The sequence below is a fragment of the Carassius gibelio genome, chromosome A12, assembly GCF_023724105.1.
Source record: "Carassius gibelio isolate Cgi1373 ecotype wild population from Czech Republic chromosome A12, carGib1.2-hapl.c, whole genome shotgun sequence".
Classification (NCBI taxonomy): Eukaryota; Metazoa; Chordata; class Actinopteri; order Cypriniformes; family Cyprinidae; genus Carassius; species Carassius gibelio.
In genome coordinates, this window is record NC_068382.1 from 23,435,513 (window position 1) to 23,459,026 (window position 23,514).

General features: G+C 36.0%; 1 protein-coding gene and 1 long non-coding RNA gene across 5 annotated transcripts in view; both read right to left on the reverse strand.

Annotated features, from left to right (window-relative positions):
* Positions 1–5,453: 5,453 nt before the first annotated feature.
* On the reverse strand, positions 5,454–21,825 carry LOC128025500 (uncharacterized). Its single transcript, XR_008186172.1, has 2 exons — positions 21,645–21,825; positions 5,454–6,172 (listed from the first exon to the last, which is right to left on the reverse strand). It is a non-coding gene; the product is annotated as an uncharacterized LOC128025500 (long non-coding RNA).
* Positions 21,826–22,688: 863 nt separating this feature from the next.
* The window catches only part of LOC128025501 (receptor-type tyrosine-protein phosphatase epsilon), a 67,197-nt gene continuing 66,371 nt past the window's right edge, over positions 22,689–23,514 (reverse strand). For all 4 annotated transcript variants that reach the window (XM_052611926.1, XM_052611924.1, XM_052611925.1 and 1 more), the window contains one exon: positions 22,689–23,514. This exon is cut by the window's right edge and continues 123 nt beyond it. The gene's annotated coding sequence lies outside the window, so the exon portion shown is untranslated.

A 23,514-nucleotide genomic window follows, 5' to 3' on the forward strand; every position in this document is an offset into this window, starting at 1 on the left:
TGTACTGTAAGGGACCTTCCCCTATTACCCTCATTAAATCAAACACTCATCCCTCGGCCAGCTAAAAGCGTGCTATGCGCGGTTCCGATTCTCAATACAATGTTTTAAATGCAGGATTTGAGGTCAGGATTTCATTTTCCATAAATTACGCAAACAAAACACGGGCCACGCAGAGCTGAACGGTGCTAATCAAGCATTCGGTTTCAAGCAGAAACACAGATTAGGTGGAACCGACTCAAAGTCTCAAACCAATCAGAAAGCACAGAGAGACTGGGGAAAATGTTTTTATCAAAACAACTTCAAAACATAAATAAATACTTACCAAAAATAAAAATAAAAAAGTGGAAAAAGCAGAAATGAGACAGCATGGGAAACAATAGATTTATTCACCCAAAGCAAGACAAAGACATCTGTCCCAGTGCGAGTTCAACATCAATCCCACAGCAGCCGCAAGAAGGATTTTGTGTCCATTATTGAGTGCCACTGAAAAGCTATTTCATTTGATGCATGTGGGTATGACTTTGTAACTCATAAAGAAGAAAAATTACACTAACACTTCCTCCCTTTTTCCCTCCATTCGGGAATTACTGTGGTGGAAACTTCCGTTTCACAGTGCACATATAGCTATAACTTACAAAGTTTGTATGTCTCATTGCTTTTGTCCTCATTGGGGTCAAGAGGTAACTGTATTGACATACTCCACAAACAGCATACAGTTCAGTGTCCCGTAATTTTTTGTACAAAGAACTACGTCTATACAAAAAATGTGTATGTGCCATGTAAACTGCTGTTGACTGCTGCATGAAAAAAAAAAAACATTTGAGTGTGTAAGAAATAATATATTTCATGTATTTATAACAATATAAAAATGCAGACTCTGTGTGCCATTAAAAAATAGTTAGAGGAAATAACATTAGAGCATTGAAGCAGCATTTTATGTTTTCATGCAAAAATAATAATAATAATAATATTCAATTGTTCAGAATTATTAGTTTACTAACAATAAATATAATATGTAATATATATTACATTGTTAGTAAATTTCAGTAATAATAAAATCACAATTACCCATTTTATTGTATTTCTATAATTATTATTTTTTTATTGTATGGTGGAAATGGGCATTTATAGTTTTATTTAATTATAGTTTTATGTAACATCTAATGACCAATATATCAGTTAGTAAAATGCAATTTTTTTACTGTAAATTTCTGCTCAATTCATACAACATAAAATGTTGCGACTGAATTTTTTACCCTAAAATCTAGCAACCACAGCTGTTTTTTTTTTACTGCATTTTATTTTATTTTTTTTATTTTATTTTTATGTTTATGTATTCTTACAATGTAGACAACTGCTAAGCAATTTAGAAAATTGCCAGCTTAATACGGAGTACAACTAATGTGCTTATCAGATGTTTGTCTGCATTAAATACTCATCCAATCAGAATTTAGAATTTGAAATATCCTTCTTATACTTATATTTCTCAGTGAGAAAACTGCAATAATTTGGTGAAAATCAAGTTTTTATCAATATCTATCAGGTGTTTTTAATATGCTTAAAGATTTTTTTATATGCTTCAATTTCTCCATTGTACTGCTATGTTCTTCTTTAAAAACAAATCACTACTCCTATTATTCTTCAGAATCAGTTTGTAGTTCAAACAAATGGCTGAATTAATCCACTATTGCCACATGCTATTGTGTAGCATTTTCATCAGATCAGATCATCAGATACTGTAACTGAATGAAAGTGGAGCATGTAGTCTGAGCTGGTGTGACTGAGTGGAGGCGGGGACTAATTTGCATATACAAAAGGTTAAAAATGTCATTCTGATGATCAAAGATTAGATTAAAGGGATACAATTAGTGATTGCAGAGGGACTTTAAAAAAAAAATAAGGGTTCCGAGTTTACTGAAGTTTCCATTGTCTCATTTTAAACTGGCTACCAAACTCTCGTATTTGTGCAAAAAGAGAAAAGATAACAAGAGATGACGAGTGGAAAAAGCAGTCAGGAGAAAAGAAAAGTGAGTATTCTCCTGATGATTTTCAGTAAAACCCTCAAAATGGCAAAACGCTGCAATACATCACTTAAAAGTAGGTATGTTCAGCATTTACTGGACTCTGATTTGGTTTGCTCTGAGATGTAACAGCGAGCGGAGAGGACCTCTGGGATGCGGATTTTCCGCTCAGTCTCATTTGACAACGTTTAGCGTTTGAGTGGGACGGCGTGCCGGCCGGCCTCTTGATCAAATATCGGACATTTCTGTTCTCCAGGAGAAAGAGCAGTGAAATTTGCTCTCACTTTGCCAGACGTGTATATCTTCTGAAGGCTAACAGGCTCGCTCGAGCCCCTCTGAAACTACTCTTAAAAGTAGTCAAGTTCGCCTCATCGCATCAGAACAGGAGGAGGCCAGGAGACTGGAAAGATTACGTCCCATCGGCACAGGTGCCCTGGGAATGTCAGGAGACTCAGAAACAGCATTTAGCACTTTACTGACCTTCGGTCCACCTTTTTCCTCCAAATGTCCTGGCTAAGATTTTTTTTTGTTTTTGTTTTTTTTATCCAGTCATTTTCTGGTTCTCCTGAGAGGAGCTGAACTGATTGACCAGATATGCATTCACATAGAAAAAAGCAACAACTCGTATTTAAAAGTTATGATACATGGTGGAAATTGTGCTTAACGGAATCAAATTGAGGTATTTTGCAGAGTTAGAGACATTGAAGATGGTCCTCAGGAGAGAACAACGTGTGAAACTTGTTCAGATAAAACTTCAAAATGCCCCGTAAATCCTTTTTCTCTCTCTCCAATCTTAAAGCCTAGCAGCACTGAGGAAACACTTTTATGTATGTGTGGAATAAATGTATTTTACGAGTTTGTTTAGGGAGGAGTCGAACTTGAGGAAAGCAAAACATGTATTGTGAAAATGGCAGGTCTTTGTGGGACTATCAGATTAGCAGTGTGGATCTGACACGAGTTTCGTGGTCTAACTTTGGGGAATAAACACAGAGCTTTATCAGTCAGACACTGGATGCAGAACTTCAAACAGGCTTCAGCAAAGGACAAAAAAAACTGTTCAGTAATGGGGAACTTTTAACAATATCGAGCAATGACAAACTTAGACACCTTCTAATTCTAAGAAAAGTATGTTTTAAATTCTAGATAACACCAAAAGTGTTGAAAACGGCCTACATTGAATGCTGTCAAATTAGTATGACTGAACATCAGTCGTATTTGTTAAAGCTTTTCTCAAGAAAATATCACTTAAATGATGAATGTCATCTTGTGTCAACTGAAAATAGAAGATGGTGCCAATTTCTTTAGATAGGGATCACATCAATGATTTTGCTGTTGCTGTTTTACTTCAACTTAATTGCACTTAAATTTCTCTAAAACTTAAACATCCATTCAATACTGTTTAAGCAGTTTGATCTACAGCAAACAGGGGACCAGGACCAAGAGGGCCTCAAGATGAATTAAAAAGACTTAAAACAAGCTTTAAAATAGGTTTTCAACAGGTCAAGATCAAGACAAATGTCTTATTTTATTTCATTCCGTCTACAATATAAGAACTAGGATTGCCATGATCTTACAAATTGTTGATCCTGAATATGAGAGAATATTAAAAGTCATGGGAATTTCTATAATGAACAGAATTTTTCTTATTATGTCAAGCTCTGAAACAGAAAATTGCCAAACTGCTATTTGCTTTATTTTAGCGGAGGTATTAAATTAATTGTTCATAAAAGTTCTTGGATTTATGGAATTTAATTATTTTATTCGTAAATATTTAATTGATTTATTGTTTTTAATGCTTTCTTCATTTCCGTAAAAAGAAGTTTGAAAAAAAAAACAGCTTTGTCATAACAGTTAATGCTTATATAAGAGGCCATTGAATGTTGTCTTGGACAATAAGGGACCAGTAATCAGAAATGAGAACCCCTGATCTAAAGTCAACTTAGTGGAACTATTTATCAATCAATTAATCAATGAGTTCAGCAACATCTGTGCTTGGCCCTTAAAACCATGTATTAGTAGTATATATATATATATATATATATATATTTTATTATTATTAAATGATAGTTGAATACCATCTAAAGACTGTTCAAATCAGCAGACAGTGTGACTACAATATTATTTTAATAATTACATCATAGATAGAGAGGGAGATAGAAATGTCTATCCCATTACCAGCACTACAACACATCAGGTTGTTTATGGAAATCCAGTTTGAAGCAATAGTCTCGGCCGTCTCTCGCTTTTGTGTTTCTTTAATGGATTTATATCTGAGTGAGTTTACTCCCTGGAGAGCCGACACAGTACACATCCACTTATCAGGACTATTACTGAGGACACACTCACACACGCCGAGCGTTTAACTCCTTATCTGTGTCACACTCATCTTCAATCACCTTCAGCGGCTCAGACAGTGTTTGTGCTCCACTCCAGTCTTTCACGAGGCCCGGGTCATCGCTGCGCTTTCAATCCAGGGTCAAACGACCCATGTTTGGGCTTCTAGTGAGTTACGATTCTTGACCTATTCCAGATCTGTACACATACACGTGTCTATCCAATTCCCTCTCTCTCGGTCTCTTGGAAAGCAGAGCTGTTAGGATTATGTCTGTAATGGAATTAATTCTAATCCCTGTCACTCCTGTGATGGGATAATCCCACATTAAGGGGGCCATAAGGGAGCATTTCACATCATTTTCATTGGCTGCATGCAGATTAAAGCGAGCTTGTCTTCACCAGACCAAGGATCTGGTGTTATTGCACGGTCGTCCCGTAACCCATCCATTTGTCAGCCACATCATTGATTATCAATATTTCATTACAGCAGACAGATATTAGCCTGACCCCCTCTGAACCATCCAACACTTTCTCCAGGGTCGTGAAAGACACAAATATGATTTTGGTTCTTATATTATGCTCATTCAGTTTGCAACAAAGCAGTACAAATTCATACTGAACGAGAAAAATGCATGCACACAAGTATATGACTTTTCACATAAATGATAGCAGAAGAAGAGAGTGTTCGAGAAAGCTGCTTGAAAATATTCAGTTCCATTTAGAAATTTAATTTGGTGATGCTAAAGTAAAAAAAAAAATTTAAACATTTCACCTATTTACTACAGCAATTTTAAAGGAATAAAACAAGCTGTAATGTCTAATTATTTTTTTGAGATCAATTTGTAATTCAAATAAATTGTGGGTTCAGTAATGCCCTTACAATTATTATCTACAGTATGTGACAAAACTTTTTTAATGTTTTTTAAAGCAGAAAATGTATAATATATATGAGTGTAAGAGATAGATAGATAGATAGATAGATAGATAGATAGATAGATAGATAGATAGATAGATAGATAGATAGATAGATAGATAGATAGATAGATAGATCTGAATTCATCCCTCTTCTCAAACAATAAAATAATTTTAACTGAAATCAATATTTCATGTCCATTTATTTATTTATTGTTAAGCAGAAGTGTAATAAGCCAGATAATGTACATTCTACCAGTTGGTCATTATGGAAAAATCTCCTTCAAATTGGGATCCTGATCACCCTGGTGGGTTTTTTTTTTTTTTTTTTTTTTCACAAAAATGGCCGTCTGACTGTACATTATCTCTTGATTGCATGGATTATTCTGAATTTTAATAAATATAAAGCAGTTAGAGACCTCCCTGACTGCCACTACCTCTATATGCAGGGCATTTTAAGCAGGATACACACAGCCAGCGCTGGCCCACCTCTCAACGGGCTCTTTTACAGTCTTGATCAAACAATTATTATGCCAGCCTCTAATTAAAGCATAGAGTCAGTGGTACGTCCAGCCTTGAAGTCCAAATGACCAAATGAAGTCCATCCCACCCCCCTCCATGGCAACACACCCCGGCAACCGGCCACAACCATTACCTAGGCCACATTGCAGGAGCAGCCGTGGTTTGATCAAAAGCGGGCGAGAGGGTATTCACGAGGGCGGAGAGATGCCCAGGAGGGGGTGGGTGCGGGGGATAACAGGCAAGGTGGGAGGGCGCTGAAGCTCCATGGTTCCTGACCGCGGTCGGTCTCTGATGGTCGCAGTCGGGGCTGTCGGTAGGGGTGACCGAAACCGCGGGTTCCAGCTCCATATCTGCAGCTTCCATCAAAGAACGAGACGGCCCTGCTGAGAGAGGCCGGAATAACAAGCATCAATGTGATTACACTGATGAGAGAGGAGGGAACGAACTCACAGAGCTGACATGTGACAAGAGCTATGACAGGAAGTGAGGTCATGAGTGAGTGAATTACAGCTTAAAAAACTTTCCACTTAAAGGGACGGTCCACACAAACCTGGAAGATCTCTTATTATTTACTCACCCTATTTTGCAAAATGGTATAACTTTCATTGTTTGTAAAGTTTGTTCGTTAAGAATAGCATTCTTAAATGACAAGCATGCTGGAGATTACAAAAACAACATTTTAAGTAATACACCACAGGCCTAAAGTTTCTAAAGATTTTGAAAGAAATGAATTATTTCATTAAGGACGATTAAGTACATCAAAAACGACTGTCAAGACAAACATGTTACAAAAGATTGTATAAAATAAATGCAATTTTTTGAACTTCCTATTCATCAAATAATCCTGAAAAACACTGAAGATTAGAGTAAAGATGCTGAAAAATCAGTTTTGTGTCAGTAAAAAAATTACATTTTAAATTGTATTCAAATCGAAAACAGTTATTTTAAATTGTAATACTATTTCAGAATATTACTTTTTTTTTTTATACAGTTTTCACTGTATTTTTAAACAAATAAATGCAGCCTTGGTGAGCATTAGAGACTTCTTTCACATTTGAACAGTAGGGTATATTTATAATGAAAGTATATGATGCAAATGAACCAGAAAGCTTAAAATAACTCATATTTTTGTTAAATTTGTAAAATTATTTAAATCAGTGGTTTTTCAATTAGTTTCACTTTAGGACCAAATGTGTGTCTCTCTCTCTCTGTCTCTCTCTATATATATACACACACACACACATTACATTATTCATTTAACAGACACTTTTATAAAAATCTATTAATAAAATATGAATTATTATTATTATTATTATTATTATTATTATTATTCATATTAACATTATCTACAAAGAACCAGCAATAAGCAAAACTGTGTTAATAGAAAATTGAATAGTGTAAACTGGAAAAAAAAAATAATTCTAAGTATGATTTACTCCATAACATGCATTTAAAATTTAGAAATAAAAATATATAACTAAAAATAAATCATAATGTAGGTTTGTTCATGTCAGGGATGAGATAAATGTATTGTCTAAGGCAATCGACAAATGGCCACACATTCTGTCCACGGGCATTAAGCTGAAAATAACCAACACAAACTAAATTACAGTAATCAGGGGAATATATATATATCAAAGCCATCAAGTCTTAAATAAAAGCTGTTAAAGTAGCAGAGTGTGATTACATTTATGTACTAAAACAAAAATCAGAAATATCAACAGAATTTTACAGTAAGTGTGTCCAGTATTTGAGTGCGAGACGAGGTGGACTGCAGCTGAGGAGGAGGATGATCCAGGGACGCAGCTCAGGCCCCATGTACTGTACACAGCCTTTGTGTTCCCCTCAGCAGCTCAAATGTGTTCAATCGTGTTTCTAAGCAGCCCGGTCCACCCCTGTGCAGGACCCCCCCTGTGAGTCCTGCACAGAAACCCAGCAGCCCACCACCTGAGAGATGGACAATTTGGGCTCTTTTAGCGAATCAGCTGGTTCACGGTGTCTCTCACACTCCTCTGCCTGCCCATGTTTCTTCATCTCTCCATTGTTGTTATGTCTCTGATCACTGGCCTGGTTTTCACTCCGTCCTCCTTTTCCGAGTGACAACAATTCGTCCGAGACCTCTGCGCTACTTTTCACCCTCCGTAAGACCCATTTCTAAATATGAGCTTATATAATTGCTCCTCAAACATGGTTATATAACATTCAACAATGTAGATATGCAAAAACAAGACGAGGGCAAAGTCAGCTAGCCAATGAGAGCTTCAACGAATCACATTTCTTTCCTGCTAAAACGCCTCTGACTCACACACTTAGCACAGTGATCATCAAACCGGCCGGCCTCATCCATATTTCACGTTTACTTGTACTTTCAAGTACTTTTGCGCAACGCTTTGATCACTAAAGACAAAAGTCATCATATCCGTGTGAGCAGTTTAAGGTGCGCTCAGCTTAAACCCTCAGAGAAATATTCCAACCTCAAAATTAAAGTCTTGTCTCGATTAAACAGCACATCCATCCCACACATAACCTTGTTTTATAACGTTTCATGTTATGTAGGTCTGGAACACCATGGGAGCTTGGTGGGGATAGAAAAGTGTTTAATGCTTCTTTTATGTTCATTTATATATATAAAACATATAGACAAATATCTTTCACACAATAAACCTACTGCCTTAAATATTCCTTAACAGAGAATCTGACTTTAAATGCTTAACATATGTCTAAAAACATAGAAGTGATGGAATGTAAGCATGACATACTCAAAGATATACTGACAAAACCCTTGTGATAAAACCGAAAGGAGAGCTATGGAAAAATAACAGGAAAAAGAGAAGTTTATGGTTTTTGTCAAGTGTTTAAGTGAGTGTACTTGACCTTCTGCATGTTTGGAAGATCTGCTACATGTCATTGACTCCGAGACCTGCTTTTACCCTGTTAGTGCCTCTTCCAATACTTTAGATCAGGTTTAGTTTAAGGTCGACATCTTTTGCTGTTCCTCCCAGAGCAAATCAAGCCACTTTCTCACATTTCAGTGGGAGAAATACAGTACTTGCAGGTTTCAAAGCTGTTTTTCTGAGCTTCAGAACTTAATGAGAGGAGAAAGGTCGATGAGAGCTCGCCCTACTAGCCGTCCTGTCACTCTGTCACAGTGTCAAAGCACTATATGGAATTCATACAAACATATGGCCTTTATGAATTAACACGTGCCAGATTTATTCTTGGCCACATCCAGGGCAATAATCATTGTGAAGCTGTTCAACAAATCCTGTGTGTTGGCTTTTTGAAATGAAAGAGAGAGAGAAAGAGTAAGAGAAAGATGGAGAGAGAGAGAGAGAGAAACAGAGAGACTTCCTTTCTTTCACAGCTTAAGAGTGCCACCCTGTGGACGGCGCTGCTGACGTCATAGTTTGTTTTCAATCAATCTTTTTCTTTGTTATTTTGTTTCTGCTTATGGTTTAGCCCTTAATGCACACTTAAAATTATGGAAGATCACCAGATGCATTGAGTGTTATCAGAGTTCCATCAGTTATTAGCTTGCATGCAAGATAATCTTCAAGTGCTGGAAAAATATGTTTATTTATTTCTCAAAAAAAAAAAAGAGAGAGAGAGAATAATTTGAACAATGGTGCACTTCTTCTTGTTAAATGTATTCATTATAAAGGTTATATTATTTTTAAATTTGTAAGATTGATTATTATAACTAAATCTTTAAGCTACACTGCAAAAATGTACATAATATTTCTTTTATTAATAATAATAATAATAATAATAATAATAATAATAATCTGTACTCTATAAATTATATTTTATTAACAATATATTAATTTTATGTTAATTATTGTATTATTATTATTATTATTATTATTATTATTATGTACTATATAAATTATCATGATGGTATCACATAAAAGGTTTTATTTATTTTATAATAATAATCTTTTTTATTGAATCAATTTCCACAACCTTGAAACTAATTGAATGTATTATTATCATTATTATTATTATTATTATTATTATGTAAAACATAAATTATTATATATCAAATAAAGCATTTTAATTATTTTATAATAATAAACTTGATGCAATTATGATTCTAAAAAGTTGCTGTCTATTCATCTTTAAATAATAATAATAATAATAATAATAATAATAATAATAAAAATAATACACCAAAACTAGATATTCAGTGAAGCATGATGACTGAAATAATAGCTAACATTTATATATATATATATATATATATATATATATATATATATATATATATATATATATATATATATATATATATATATAATAATATATATATATGTATATATATAAAGACCAGATGATATTGTTATATTTCATGAAATTGTTAGATTTATTTACTTCACATTGGATAAATCAGTTATTGCCCTTCTCAACGGCTGTTTAAGAATTTGTGAAACACATTTTTTAAGATGTTGTACAACATTTTTTAAATTTTACTATTTCAATAATTTCCCCTCAGATTCAGTTTATATGTGCCTTTGTTTTATGTGTGCAGCGCACCACATTTCCGATCCTCACTTTCAATTCTTTTCTCTCCAGATTCGTCCAGTGTTTTTCTTCTCAGCGCGGCCCTCGGGACGACCGGTTTGAGAAGACCAGCGTCTGAAGTCACATGCAGGATTGAGCAAAAGTGTCTGAACGAAACACGCCGCACCTAAAGATCACCTGCCTGCCTTTCTCAAGTTAAAAAGTCCAAAATGAAAGCAACAGCAGACCTGTTAAATTAGCCTTTCCCCCTCGTGGCCTCAAATCAAATAAAACACAACAGTCGGAGTCCAAACAAGTTAAAAGAACGTCCTTGTGGGTTTTATCCACTAAAGCAATAGTAACAAGAACAACCTTCTCAAAGGCTAAAATGTCCCAGCGGTCTAACACTCAATAAAGATTTGGCTACTTAAGAAGGTCGAAACAGCGAGCTATTTAAGGGCTTGACATGCACCCAGCTAGCATGCTGCTTTACCATCACTCATACCGAGGTAATGCAATTCCTCACCAATGTTCTGCACCTCTGATAGATTAAGGCTAATGCCTGATGCAAATGACATGGGGACAGATAGAAATATAAATATATCTTCATCACCTGTGTTCTCTCACTCCGAGTGTCCTGCATCCCTAGATGCCTTGTAATTCACTTTCACACACACACACACACACACTGCTGTGTCTTCGTTTAGTGCGAGATCACGTCAGGGGCGTGGAAGCCTATTGATTGTTGAACAAAAGGTTAAGAGGAGATAGTTAAGACTTGGACGTGACCTCTTACTGCTTTCCTACTTAAGATTGTTTCAGTCACTATTTTTGCAATTCTGTTTGGACAAACTACACTGAAACACCGACTCCGAAACTATTTTCAATCAGAAAGCTCTAGTAAATTTTACAAATAATAGGATATCCTGGATATTTTCATCAGACTTCTATCATTTTAATAATATTGAAATACAATTCATATTATGTCCTCTGAGCATCTAAAAATTCATCACAGTGAAATAAATGACATAAGTCTAGTTTAAATCGGTCTACATTTGAATCAGATATTTTTGGACTTTGAGCCAAAATTGTAACTGCCCTCAGTAGCACGACTGCTTTCACACTTTATTGGACTATCAGTTAGTGAAAAAGTTATTTCATGCTAATAATGAATCTTTACAAACACATTTTTAATTCATAGGGCTGAGTTGTTTAAAAAAGAAAAATGTGTCTAGGACCCGATGACTGTCAGCTCGGAGTATGATCACATATCAGTCTGGAGTTCAGAGCGACGGAGCCATTCACATTCTGACTCTAATTAAAGATGAAATGAGGAGAAGAAATGTTCAACTTGCCCCTCAATCAACGGCTGACAGACACCGTCTTGACTCACCTCGCATTACCAAAGCCCACCTGGGCCGCTTCTGAAGACTGTCGAAATGATTCAGAGCAAGCTAGCGCAACAGACTGAAGCAGATTCGTCAGTTACAGCAGGAGGACTTCAGTCTCACGGGGGTCAAACGCTGCTCTGGCCTCTCAACTCAAGCTCAAGTAAAGAGCTGTGTGAGAAAAACCCCGTCTGCTCAATGAAAGCCATTTTCTGATGTATGAGAGAAAGCAAACATCTAGTTCAGATTGACCGGTCAGTTTATTAGCGTTTCTGAATTAGATTTAAAAACCGATTTGAACAAAAACCACCAGAGAGTTGAGATAAAATCTTGACTCTTTTATTGGAGCGGTTTCCACTTCAGTAGCTGTTTATCTCACCTCTCTTTGCAAACATTCTGTCAAAACGTTCCAGATTGAGACTTATGCATCGACTAAATAAATCAAGAGGCGGTTGCATCAATTATTTCAGTGTGATGAATTTTTAGATGCTCAGAAGACATAATATGAATTGTATTTCAATATTATTCAAATGATAGAAATCTGATTAAAAATCTGGGATATCCAATTAGTTTCTAGATGTATGCAGTAATTTTTCCCCTGTTGATTCTGAAGCTTTCAGACAGGTAACGCTTATAAAGTGTGTCTGACTATACAAGACAGCTAATGCAAGTCACACTTAAAATGTCTGAATGCCATTCCACTTGATCAAATCAATTAGCACAGAAATCAGATGCTTTTAGGTCAAAGTGAACTCAAGGAGGACCCTATTTGCTTTCTAAATACATTTTCCAGGTCTAACGTTTTAAAATAAGCTTTTTTTTGTTTGTTTGTTTTTTGTTATTTTTCATTAAAATCTAAGAACTTGCTACATCTCTGAAACACATTTCTTTTTCAGGTACATTGCTAATGCTAATCTTATATCAACTTGCCATATAGGGAAACTTTCCACAGTTCATTCAATTTCATACAGTATATATAAAATGAAGATAAAATGCAAAGCAATTAATGCAACCAAAACATTTGCCAAAAAGTATGTTTGAAAAAAGTTGTTAGGAATTGATCAAATATTAGTTCATCCCTATGTGAATTTTAGGAGAACTATTTACACTACAGTTCAAAAGGCTGCCTTTATTTGATTAAAAATACAGTAAAACAGTACTAATATTAAAATAAAATAAAAACTGTTTTCTATTTAAATGCATTTAAAATGTAATTTAAATATCATTCTTCCAGTCTTCAATGTCACATGATCTTCAGAAATCATTCTAATATGCTGATTTGCTGCTCAAGAAACATTTCTTATTATTATCAATGTTGAAAACCGGTGTGCTGCTTATGTAACTTCATATTCAATATTTATATTGAAATCGTGATTTTCAGGATTCTCAGATGAGCTTTTTTTTATCAAAATACAGTAAATATTGTAAAATATTATTACAATTTATCATTTAACTTTATATGAATATATTATTTTTAAATGTAATTTATTGCTGTGATCAAAGCAGAATTTCAGCATCATTACTCCAGTCTTCAGTGTCATGATGCTGATTTGCTGCTAAAGAAACATTTCTTGTCATCAGTGGTGAAAAAGGGACCGATACTTTTTTTCCCCAGGATTATTTGATGAATATGAAGTTCAAAAGAACTGCATTTATTTGAAACAGAAATATTTTGTAACATTCTAAAACTCTTAACTGTCACATTTGAACAACTTAATGCATTCCTGCTGAATAAAAGTAATTTCTTCAAAACAAACAAATAAATAAGTAAGTATTACAGATTCCTAATTTTTGAACAGCAAAAGTGAAGAGCATAATTTGTTCACACTTGGTCCACTTTCTAATGCTGTTGCATTCAGGCATTTTTAAGTCTGACTTAAGTATCAATACTTTTTGGGAAACTGAACCTTACCATTCATTCCTTCATCCATTTCTAAAAGACTCTTATAAGATCCAAGCGCTTATATAACCAGAGTGGCGTCTCTGTGCTCTCATGTTCTACTTATTCAGATGTGTCCCAGTGACTAAATTTCCCTTTGTTTGAATTCTCCTCCAAAAGCGCAGAACAAAGAGACAATTATTTTGTTCTTGTAGTGCCGGCCTCAACTTTTCCAGCATTCTTTTTGAAGTTGCTCCGCAGACGTTTTTATTTTGTTTGTTTGGCGCTCTGACTGACAAGCTTTGTTTGCTGTTTGTCGACTCTGCATTTGAGGCTGTAGCGCCACGATTACAAGCTTACATCAAAGTTCCTCTCTTCCCCGGCATCCCTGCCCTGCCGGATCCCAGCGGAGCTGTCTGCGCTGACAGCCGCTACGCCTTACATGCGACAGGGCGCGCGCGTGTGCGCTAAAGAGAGAGAAGTGGGTGCTTCAGGCTGAGGACTCTACAGGTTTTGCTTCATGGCCTTAAGCACTGAGGTTGTTCTCTTTGTTGCCACTGCCATGCGGAAGGAGATAAAGTTGACGCGAGGCTTCCAAGACGACACTTAATCTGGTCATCCCCCAATCCCGTCCTTCCCGCAGCCCTGCTTCAAGTCATGTCGCTAAATCCCCCATATCTCCCTCCCAGGCCCGCGGCTCTTGTGTTCCAACAATGGCCTCTTAGCAGGCCTTGGACTGACGCCCAATTCTCTCTCTCTCTATCCCCATCTCACACTCGTTTTCCCTTTGTGACAGCGTGTGTGCGCTGCTTCTACATTCAGTTAGAGAAGTGCCGACTTGGTGGGCCCCTAATTTGTGTCTTGAATGTGTATTTTGATGGAACAAAGTGGGCCGAGAACACAAGACGCAGAGCTACAACAGAGAGTGAGACGGAGCCCCTAAAACATAGAGAGCTAGCGCTGTTAAGATTTCTGAAAAATACATCCAATAGCGCAACAACACGCTCAGATATCTAATTATGCATGCGACTAAAAACTTGCAAAGCACCTTTTCAACTCTGCTGCGCTCAACTGCGGCTCTGTGTTATCAGCCGAGTGCTTCTTTCTCTCTTTCGGAGTTGTAAAAGAGAGGTAAGAGAAGACAAACGGGGCATCAGAGTGGCGTCTGTGATGCAGAGGGACAGTCGGGGGAATTCTGTGGCGTCACCTCCTCTGTCAGAAGAGCTCCTCAAATCTCATTTGAATGCTAATTATTTTGGTCAGTTTATAAACTATAGATCAACCCCAAAAGTCTCTGTGGATCTTCTATAGATTCTGTCATGCCAGTCTGGATCCTGAAATATCATCCCGGGAGGACGCAAATCACCTTGCTTTCTAACATGTCCCCTGTCTCGGCTTCTTTCATTATACAACATATAACCTATCAGATATTCCTGCTTCTGCTGGCACTCCGGCCTTGTTGCCAGCCATCAGTAAGTGAAAAAAAAGCCACAAAGCTTGTTTTATCTCTCCTCAGCTGCTGTTCACAGCTCTGTTTTCCTCTCTTCTACTCTCTCCGCCACTTGCTATCTTTCTGTGCTTTTCCCCAACGGAGCCGGGCCGATGTCTTAAGAACTCACAATTCTTCTCATTTTTATTGAGGGTGTTTTTTTGCCTTCTTTTCCTCTCAAATGAAAACACTGCATGAAGCTGTACAAAAGCAGTTGTGTTGGAGACACACAAAGACTACAGTGAGTGCAGACATGAAACAACACAACACTATTAAACTCAACCAAACTGTCTATAGTGTCGCATTGTGTCACTTCGCACAGCTGTGGTGTATACGTGAAATAAAGCGTCAGAATCGGACTGTTTAAACATGTATTCGGACTGTTTAAACATGTATTCAGACTATTTATTTAACATTATTTAACAAGACATGACTTTCACCAATAAAAGAGTTTACAATGTCAACTATTGTCTCAACCAAAACATATAATGTTTTGTATTGCATACTACCATAAGGGGTTAAAAAGTACTACTTTTTGAATCTATTAGGCCAGAAGTTTAGGTTTTTACTCACAGACCTTGCCACAAACATCATAAATTACATAAATCACAAGTCATTCTCTCAACATCTAATTTCCACTATCCAGACCTTGATGACTTTTTGATTTTTTGATGATTTACAAAAACATGTTTAAAAATAACAAAAATTAAGTTTCCAAGGCTTTAAAGCACATACACTTGGTCACTGGATGTCATCACAAAGTTCGATCTACTGGCCGAAAACTCTCTAAAACTGCATAGACCATACTATGCATACTATTTCTGCTGTGCATACTAAGTATACTGTGATTGTATGCATATTTTCTATATGCACGCATTAGAATATCCAGACAATTTTAAAACATGCAACATTTATACAAAACATACTGCAGTGAAAAATGCATGCAATGCATTCAACCTGAACTTCTATTTCCAGCGTGACGAATAAACCAGAAGTAACATTAACATACAATTTGTATTTCTAATATGATAACTGGAAGTTATTCTCTGAATTAAATGTTCAACATAAACACCACAGCATGTAACACCAATGTAGTTTGGAATGTGCATACAAACTACTTCACAGCAATATTATCGTTTAAAAATAATCTTTCAAAAGTAGCATTATGACAACAAACTGTTAGAAGAAAGGGATCATTGGGGTTCTATATAGAACCATAGGGTTCTTTACTCAACTCCAAAGAACCTTTTATGCTAAAAAGGTTCTATAATGACAAGAAAGAACCCTTTTGGCACAAAGGGTTCATATCTTAAATTTTGTGATCATTCACATGCATTCATAAATGCATTTGAATACACCGAAAAATGCAGTGAAAGAACGCACTCAAAATGCAGACGCGCACTAGTATGACTTCATCATGTAAATTTACATTAGCCTAGATGCATGCACTTTTTAGGCACGATTTGTTTAGTTTTTGAATATACTTGATACTGTTAAAAGGCACATCATTAAAACAAAAAATACGAGTTCACATTTCACACCTAAAGAAGCGTGGAAAACGTAATTAGAACTAGCTACTAAAATAGTTAAAAATGCCTATCCATATACAAGCTATGATTTTCGAACCCCAAATTGACTCAAATGATTCGCGAAACCGCTGCGACCTCCCGAACTGATTCAAATGATTTGCGATCCCCAAACTGACTCAAATGATTCGCGATCCCGCTGCGACCTCCTGAACTGATTCAAATGATTCGCGATCCCCAAATTGACTCAAATGATTCGCGAACCCGCTTTGAACTCCCGAATTGACTCAAATGATTCGCGAACCCCAAATTGACTCAAATGATTCGCGAACCCGCTTTGAACTCCCGAATTGACTCAAATGATTCGCGAACCCGCTACGAACTCCCGAACTGACTCAAATGATTCGCGATCCCGCTCCAACTCCCAAACTGGAGTCAGATGACTCAAATGATTCGCGATCCCGCTCCAACTCCCAAACTGGAGTCAGATGACTCAAATGATTCGCGATCCCGCTCCAACTCCCAAACTGGAGTCAGATGACTCAAATGATTCGCGATCCCGCTACGAACTCCCGAACTGCTTCAAATGATTTGCGATCCCCAAACTGACTCAAATGATTCGCGATCCCGCTACGAACTCCCGAACTGATTCAAAAAATTTGCGATCCCGCTACGAACTCCCGAACTGACTCAAATGATTCGCGATCCCAATAAACATAATGCTATAAAAGTGTGCACATCCAGAGAAATAAACAGCAGATGTTCATGTTAACAACTTCTTTAACTTGAACAAACGCTGCTAATATACATACATTTGTTAATAAAGTAAATAAAACGAAAATGTTTTAATGCTACTGAATAAAAATAAACGATCCACTCGAAAGTCTCTGCTCATCATGGCAGGACCAGAGCCATATATATGGCTCTGGGCAGGACCTATGGGCAGGACCTGGATCAGTGAGCTGCGTCTTGGGTCGATGACGTCACTTTTCGTCACCTTTCGTCACAGAAAGGTGAAGCGCAAAGGAAAAATGGTATCGCAAGCTCAAAATAGACTGACACGAAAAAATAAAAGCAGCATTGCAAATAAATTAATATATATGACCATGGAAAATATGTATTGCAAAATCATTGCTCTCGCGCGGTTTCGTTTGTTTTGCAATTCTTATTTTTTGTTTGCAAAAAGCAAATGTATTTTCCTCAATACTTTAAATAAAATGTTTTAATGTTTGTTTTTATTCTTTTTGTTTATTTTAAACAAGGTAAATCTTTCTGTCACATACATGGATTTTTCTGGGCTAAGCCCCGGATCTCCACTCATCCCTGAGCATGGGTAATATATACAGTGAATAAAGCGCAGTATGCAGTTTGGTACTATTGCATTAGGGAACACTGGCATAAAAAAAAAAAAAAAATAGAAAATTATAAGAGAGCACACTAAAGGAATTACTGTATGCCTCAATGTAATGTGTGGGATGTGTAACTGTGAAATTTTAAATGATTAAAAATGTACATAAAAGTGACTCAATCATTTTTGACATTCTCAACAAGTAGCTAAATGGCATTGGCGCAGTGGCATATGTAATATGTCACCTTTAGGTTTTCTTTAAGAGCCTGATAAAAAATAAATAAATAAATAATAATAAAGCGATTTTGCATCAGTTGTTTACCACCCTGTTTACAAAAGTATTCCAAATCAACTCCTATTGTTCATCTCATCAAAGGGATTCCTGGCTTGCCAGACGAAACGTGTCAAGATGCCGTTCATTCAGCAGGATAAAACTGCAACCTTACGGCGCGCGCTGCACCGGGGGCCGCGGAGAGCGAAATCGAGGGTCTGCACTGCCCCGGTCGGAGTCTTGAGAGACTCTCCGGCGTCTCCTGACGGCGTTATCGCGCTCCGCTGCTGCTACAGGCAGCTGGTGCACAACAAAAAGTCATTCTATAGTTATTGTCCGCCCTAATTGTTCTCAAGACTTGAGACAGATATACTACGCTACGTGACGGAGAATTTCAGAGAAGACCCCCACCTCCCTCGGTGGCGCAGTCATTAGCGATGTGCGCGGGGGGAGCGCGTGGAGCGGCCACTCAAAAGCACTTGACTTTCTGCCATCTGAATTAGCGGCTTCTTTTCTTATTTGTTTTGATGGACAAATCGCGAGGCTTTCATCCTTGCATACTTAAAGATGACACCACAAACTGGCAGCCTGGGCTATTGTTCTAGCTCGCATTCATGCGACTCAAAGGAAAGGCCGCTCCCAATTATTACCATTCAGAGTGGCCATTAAACACGGCAGAGCGCGGGGAGAAAGTGCGCGAACAAGCTGGTTAATCAAAAGTTAATTGTACAATTTTCATGTAGATGAGCGCGGCATATACATGACTCCCTGCTCTGCGATTATTGAAATAAATAAATGAGGCTTCTAGAAATGTGGTGGGACTTTGCGGCTGGTAAACAATCAGGCCGAGTTTAATTTGTGGTAAACAAAGTGATTATCCACCGGGGGTACGGAAGGAGAGGCTAAGGTTAAATGAAATTTGCAAATGTACAGATACGAGGCGTTTTGTGTTGGAGTCGAGCAATTATAGAAGCGGTTTAATGAAGCAAGGTCTGGCGTCGAGGGAGCCATTCAGACTTCAGACGACCTACAACCAGTCACACACTTCTGAGGAGCACATTAGATCGAGAACTTCATAGAGAGAGCAAGAAAAGACACAAACGCACATATGCAAGAAAGCTAGGGATGAGCTGATGTTAAAAAACGATTAGTCGTGAGGTGTCTGAAAAACCAATCTGTATAATTCTGCATGTTTATGGGCATTGTACCTGACACTGATAAAGTGTGCAAACATAAAGTGTGTCATTTTTATGTCAATAATGTCACATAACCTAACAATACGTTACATGCTGAAGTGCAACACTGTCGACTAGTTACCAAGTTCTACAACAAATTGTTTCTCTAAAATAGAGGTGCCTATACAAAGGCCCATGCATGCAAAGTCAGACCTTAATGACCTTTGATTTGGCCCAACATTGCAATATCACAAGTGAATGGAGAAATTTTTTTTTTTTTCCATTGAAATAAAAAAAATAATAATGAATTTTATTATATATTTGATTTTTGGTCCAACAATCGAAAAGTCTGCTCTAAAATGACCTGCTTTTAAAGCACTACAAGAAACAATAAATGTACCTTTATGCATTTGGCAAATGCTTCATTGCATTCTAGGTACACATTTTATGGTATGGGGGGGAAAAAAAACATGGACTTCATACCATTCAAACTACAGAAAGAATAATAATAATAATAATAATAATAAAAATCCTAACAAATACAATAGGGTTTCAGCACTGCGTGCTTGAACCCCTAATAAATACAACAAAACCAGATAAAGTCACTAGTCATTTATCTCTAAAGCATGCATGCAACTGCTCTCATGCTGAATATGGCATATTGTGCTTTTCTACATACTGTCATGCTCCAAAAAGTATCATAAAATCCATTGATTCTTGCACTATATTTCCAAACTATATTGCAATATAAATAAATAAATAAATAAAACAAAACGGTTTCAGAGGGAATGTAGAGTATAGTGCAACAATCATATGAACTTTAACTAAACTTTTGTGGTTTTGTTTGTATATGGTCCTTTTCTGGAGCTCAACAATCCTACTTATTCACACTGGAAAATAATAGCAAAATGTGTTCAACAAAAGAAAATTGAAAGGGATTGGAACAACATAAAGAAGAGTCAAAGAAATAAAAAAAATAAAGCTGATTTTGGTCTAAAAAACATATTGTGATATGATGAAAGAGCATAATGACAGCATGCAGGATCAGTTATTTTAGTATGATTGAGATTATATTATAGTTACAGTTATTTCAGGGATAGATAATACAACAATTTATAAATATTTTGAATCAGGTTTTATTTGTATATTTTCCATTTTAATTTGAAAGTTTTAGTTGTGTGTTTTTGTCATTTTTTAGCTACTGTTTTCTACACGTCTTTTTTTTAGTACATCAAGTTAAATAAAATGCAAATGAGAAATGTTGCATTGGGAAAGTTTTTAAATATAATATGTTGTTTCAGGTTTATTTTTTCATTTATTTTTCATTGTATTTCAAGTAACAAAAAATATATATATGTATTTCTAGTTTTTGTTAACTCTAATAACCCTAGTCTTTAAGATAAAGGTAAAGGTAATTTTATCACATATATAATTCTAGAGTGATTAATCACATTTGTTCACTGACATATCCTTTCTTATAATGAAGTCTTGCATAGCAGGCTAAAATACAAATTGCATGTATTGCATTGATTTATATTTGTGTTTGTTGATTGTTTTCTCTCCAGTGGGAATGAAGGGTTTTGCATGAGCCAACTCAATATCTTAACGTTTTTATGTGTGCAAATTATAACAAGCTGGTCAGGAAACACTGCTGCATGCATTTAGACACAATATATATGCATAATCACACACACATGAACGATGAATCCTTTGCTCTCATTCATTTCTGTTCATTCCAGGCATAAATTCCAGACTACCTGGCTCTGTTAGCAAATTAAATCGGCTCTCATCTTAAGAGAAGGCTTCATTTGTTTTTAACTGTATTTGAACACAGTGAGTGCAAGGCGTGCTGGCAGGGATCGGCCCCTAATGCCCAGCTCTATTAGGGCACAGTCTCTCTGCTGGGCTTTGGCAGAAACAAATCCACATTTTCATTCTAACCTCCTGTAATTTCCCATTCTTTTGTATGAAATGAGAATGTATTAAAGCACTTTGGACAAAGGCATGCTGAGAAAAGTAAGAGCCAAAGTTGGTATATCTTTAGCCGGATTGGAAGGGACCCTGGAGGGACCGAAGGGCTTAGAAGTGATTCAGTCTTAGATTTAACAGCCACTTTGAGGTTTTCACTGCATAACACTCTCTAAACTCTATGCTTATGTTGATACCTTGCACAAGCAGTGGACAACTGGACAGAAAAGAGCAGGAGATTAAAACTAAACTGACATCTACACGTTTACCCAACGACCTCACAACAAACACAAAGCATAACTTGAACTTACCAGAAATCCTTTAAGATGCCAGTGGCATGATGCTCTGTTACATGTGAAGATGCTTAAAAAAGTTTATGCACGATAAAACTCTGCTAAACTATTCCAGTGCAACATTATTTATTTACCAGAGAGAAGCGTTTTGTTTTTGTTTTTATAGGCCTCAACCTCCTGCAGATTAGTAAACACAACAGTGACATCTACTGACGGAAGTACAGAAGTACAGACTGGGCTCAAATATGTTTTGTCAAATGTCTTGGCCATGGCTGTATTTACATATTTTTCCATTCCGTATATATTTCTGTGTAGTATTATATTATTCACAAAACACATTTGAAAACAAGTTTGACCAAAGGGCTGTGCATATAAGTATTTCAATTTATATATTTTTAGTTTTATTATAATACTGTCTCATTCAAATTAAAAAATAAATAAAATAAAGCTAAGTAATAAAAAATATGCTTGATAAAAGCATAATATACAGTAGATTCTGAAAATATATTTGCATTTATCAAGCAAGTGCTTATATACAGTAGCCCTGGTTTTTATGTCAAAAGAAAATGAAACACTAACAAACATGTCCACTAGATGACGGTAGCTGTTGGTTTATTAACTAAAAGTTAGTTTTTTGCCTGACTTCTTGGCTCTGCTCAAAACCTCAAAATGTATTTATTTAATTAACTACATTTTATATCAATAAAACATTTTAATTAGCATTAAACATGTTTTCAATATATTTGTATTTATTTTTAGAAAGATGTGATTTGACCATTATTATTATTTTAAATAATCATTTTATTATTTAGTTTTTCATTATTCATTATTTTATTATTATTAGTTAAAGCATAATCATACACCTTTAATATTGTCATTTTAATTTTAAACTTTTTTAAAAAAAAATAGAATTATTGACTTACTCTCAGTCTCAACACTTATTCAGTTATTAATTTGCATTTGTAAATTTTAGTTTTACTTTCTCAAGCTTCTAATTCCTTTTGTAAACCTGATTTATTGATCCGAAAATCCCAACTAGAAATAAGACACAGGACAACAGTGTGATTTCATAATGCATTTGTTCATTTATTTGTAAATCCTTGGCCTTCTGCAAGGCAACAATCAGTGGTGCGTGTGCTTTAAAAACCTGTGCAGTTTTTCTCAGCATCATTCTCAGGGAAACAGAGGCAGGATGTTTAAGGTCAAAGGTCATGAGTCTCATACAGTTGTTGTTTCTGTGCAAGATCACATCTAATAGAAATTCTTGCCGATGTTACATCATCATGTGAATGTGTTTGTGCCCTTTTTACGAACAATACTTTAGCCGTTTCCTGTCAAACCTAAATAATCTCACTCGCTTTATGTATATTTGCTGTTTTGGAAAAAAAAAATTCACATTTGCAATGACTGATGAGTAAAATGTTAAAGACAGAAACAAAAAAACTTTTTGACACAATGATATATCTCATAAATTGTAAGACAATAACTCTGAATAAATAAAATGGCATGGAACATTCACATACATGTTTTATCTGGCAGGACGTCCTGTCTGCGACAGTGCATAAATACAAACCACCAACAGCTTTACAAATTCTACACGCGTCGCTTAATAAAAAATACAAATAATTAGTTGAAGAAATAAACAGACAAAACAATATTTTACAATAACAACAGAGGAATGATCCGTCATGAGAAAGATGATTTAAGACCAAAATAAAATAAACTAATTTAAATATGTTATAAAGGAGACAAAACAATTAACACTTTTTAAAAACTTTAGTAGCCTTAGTATATTACAGAGAGATGTGGTCTTTTAGTAACATCGAGGAGAAGTGCATAGCAAAATAGAGCGCAATTATCTTCCAGTCGCGGTGTAAAATCCTGACCG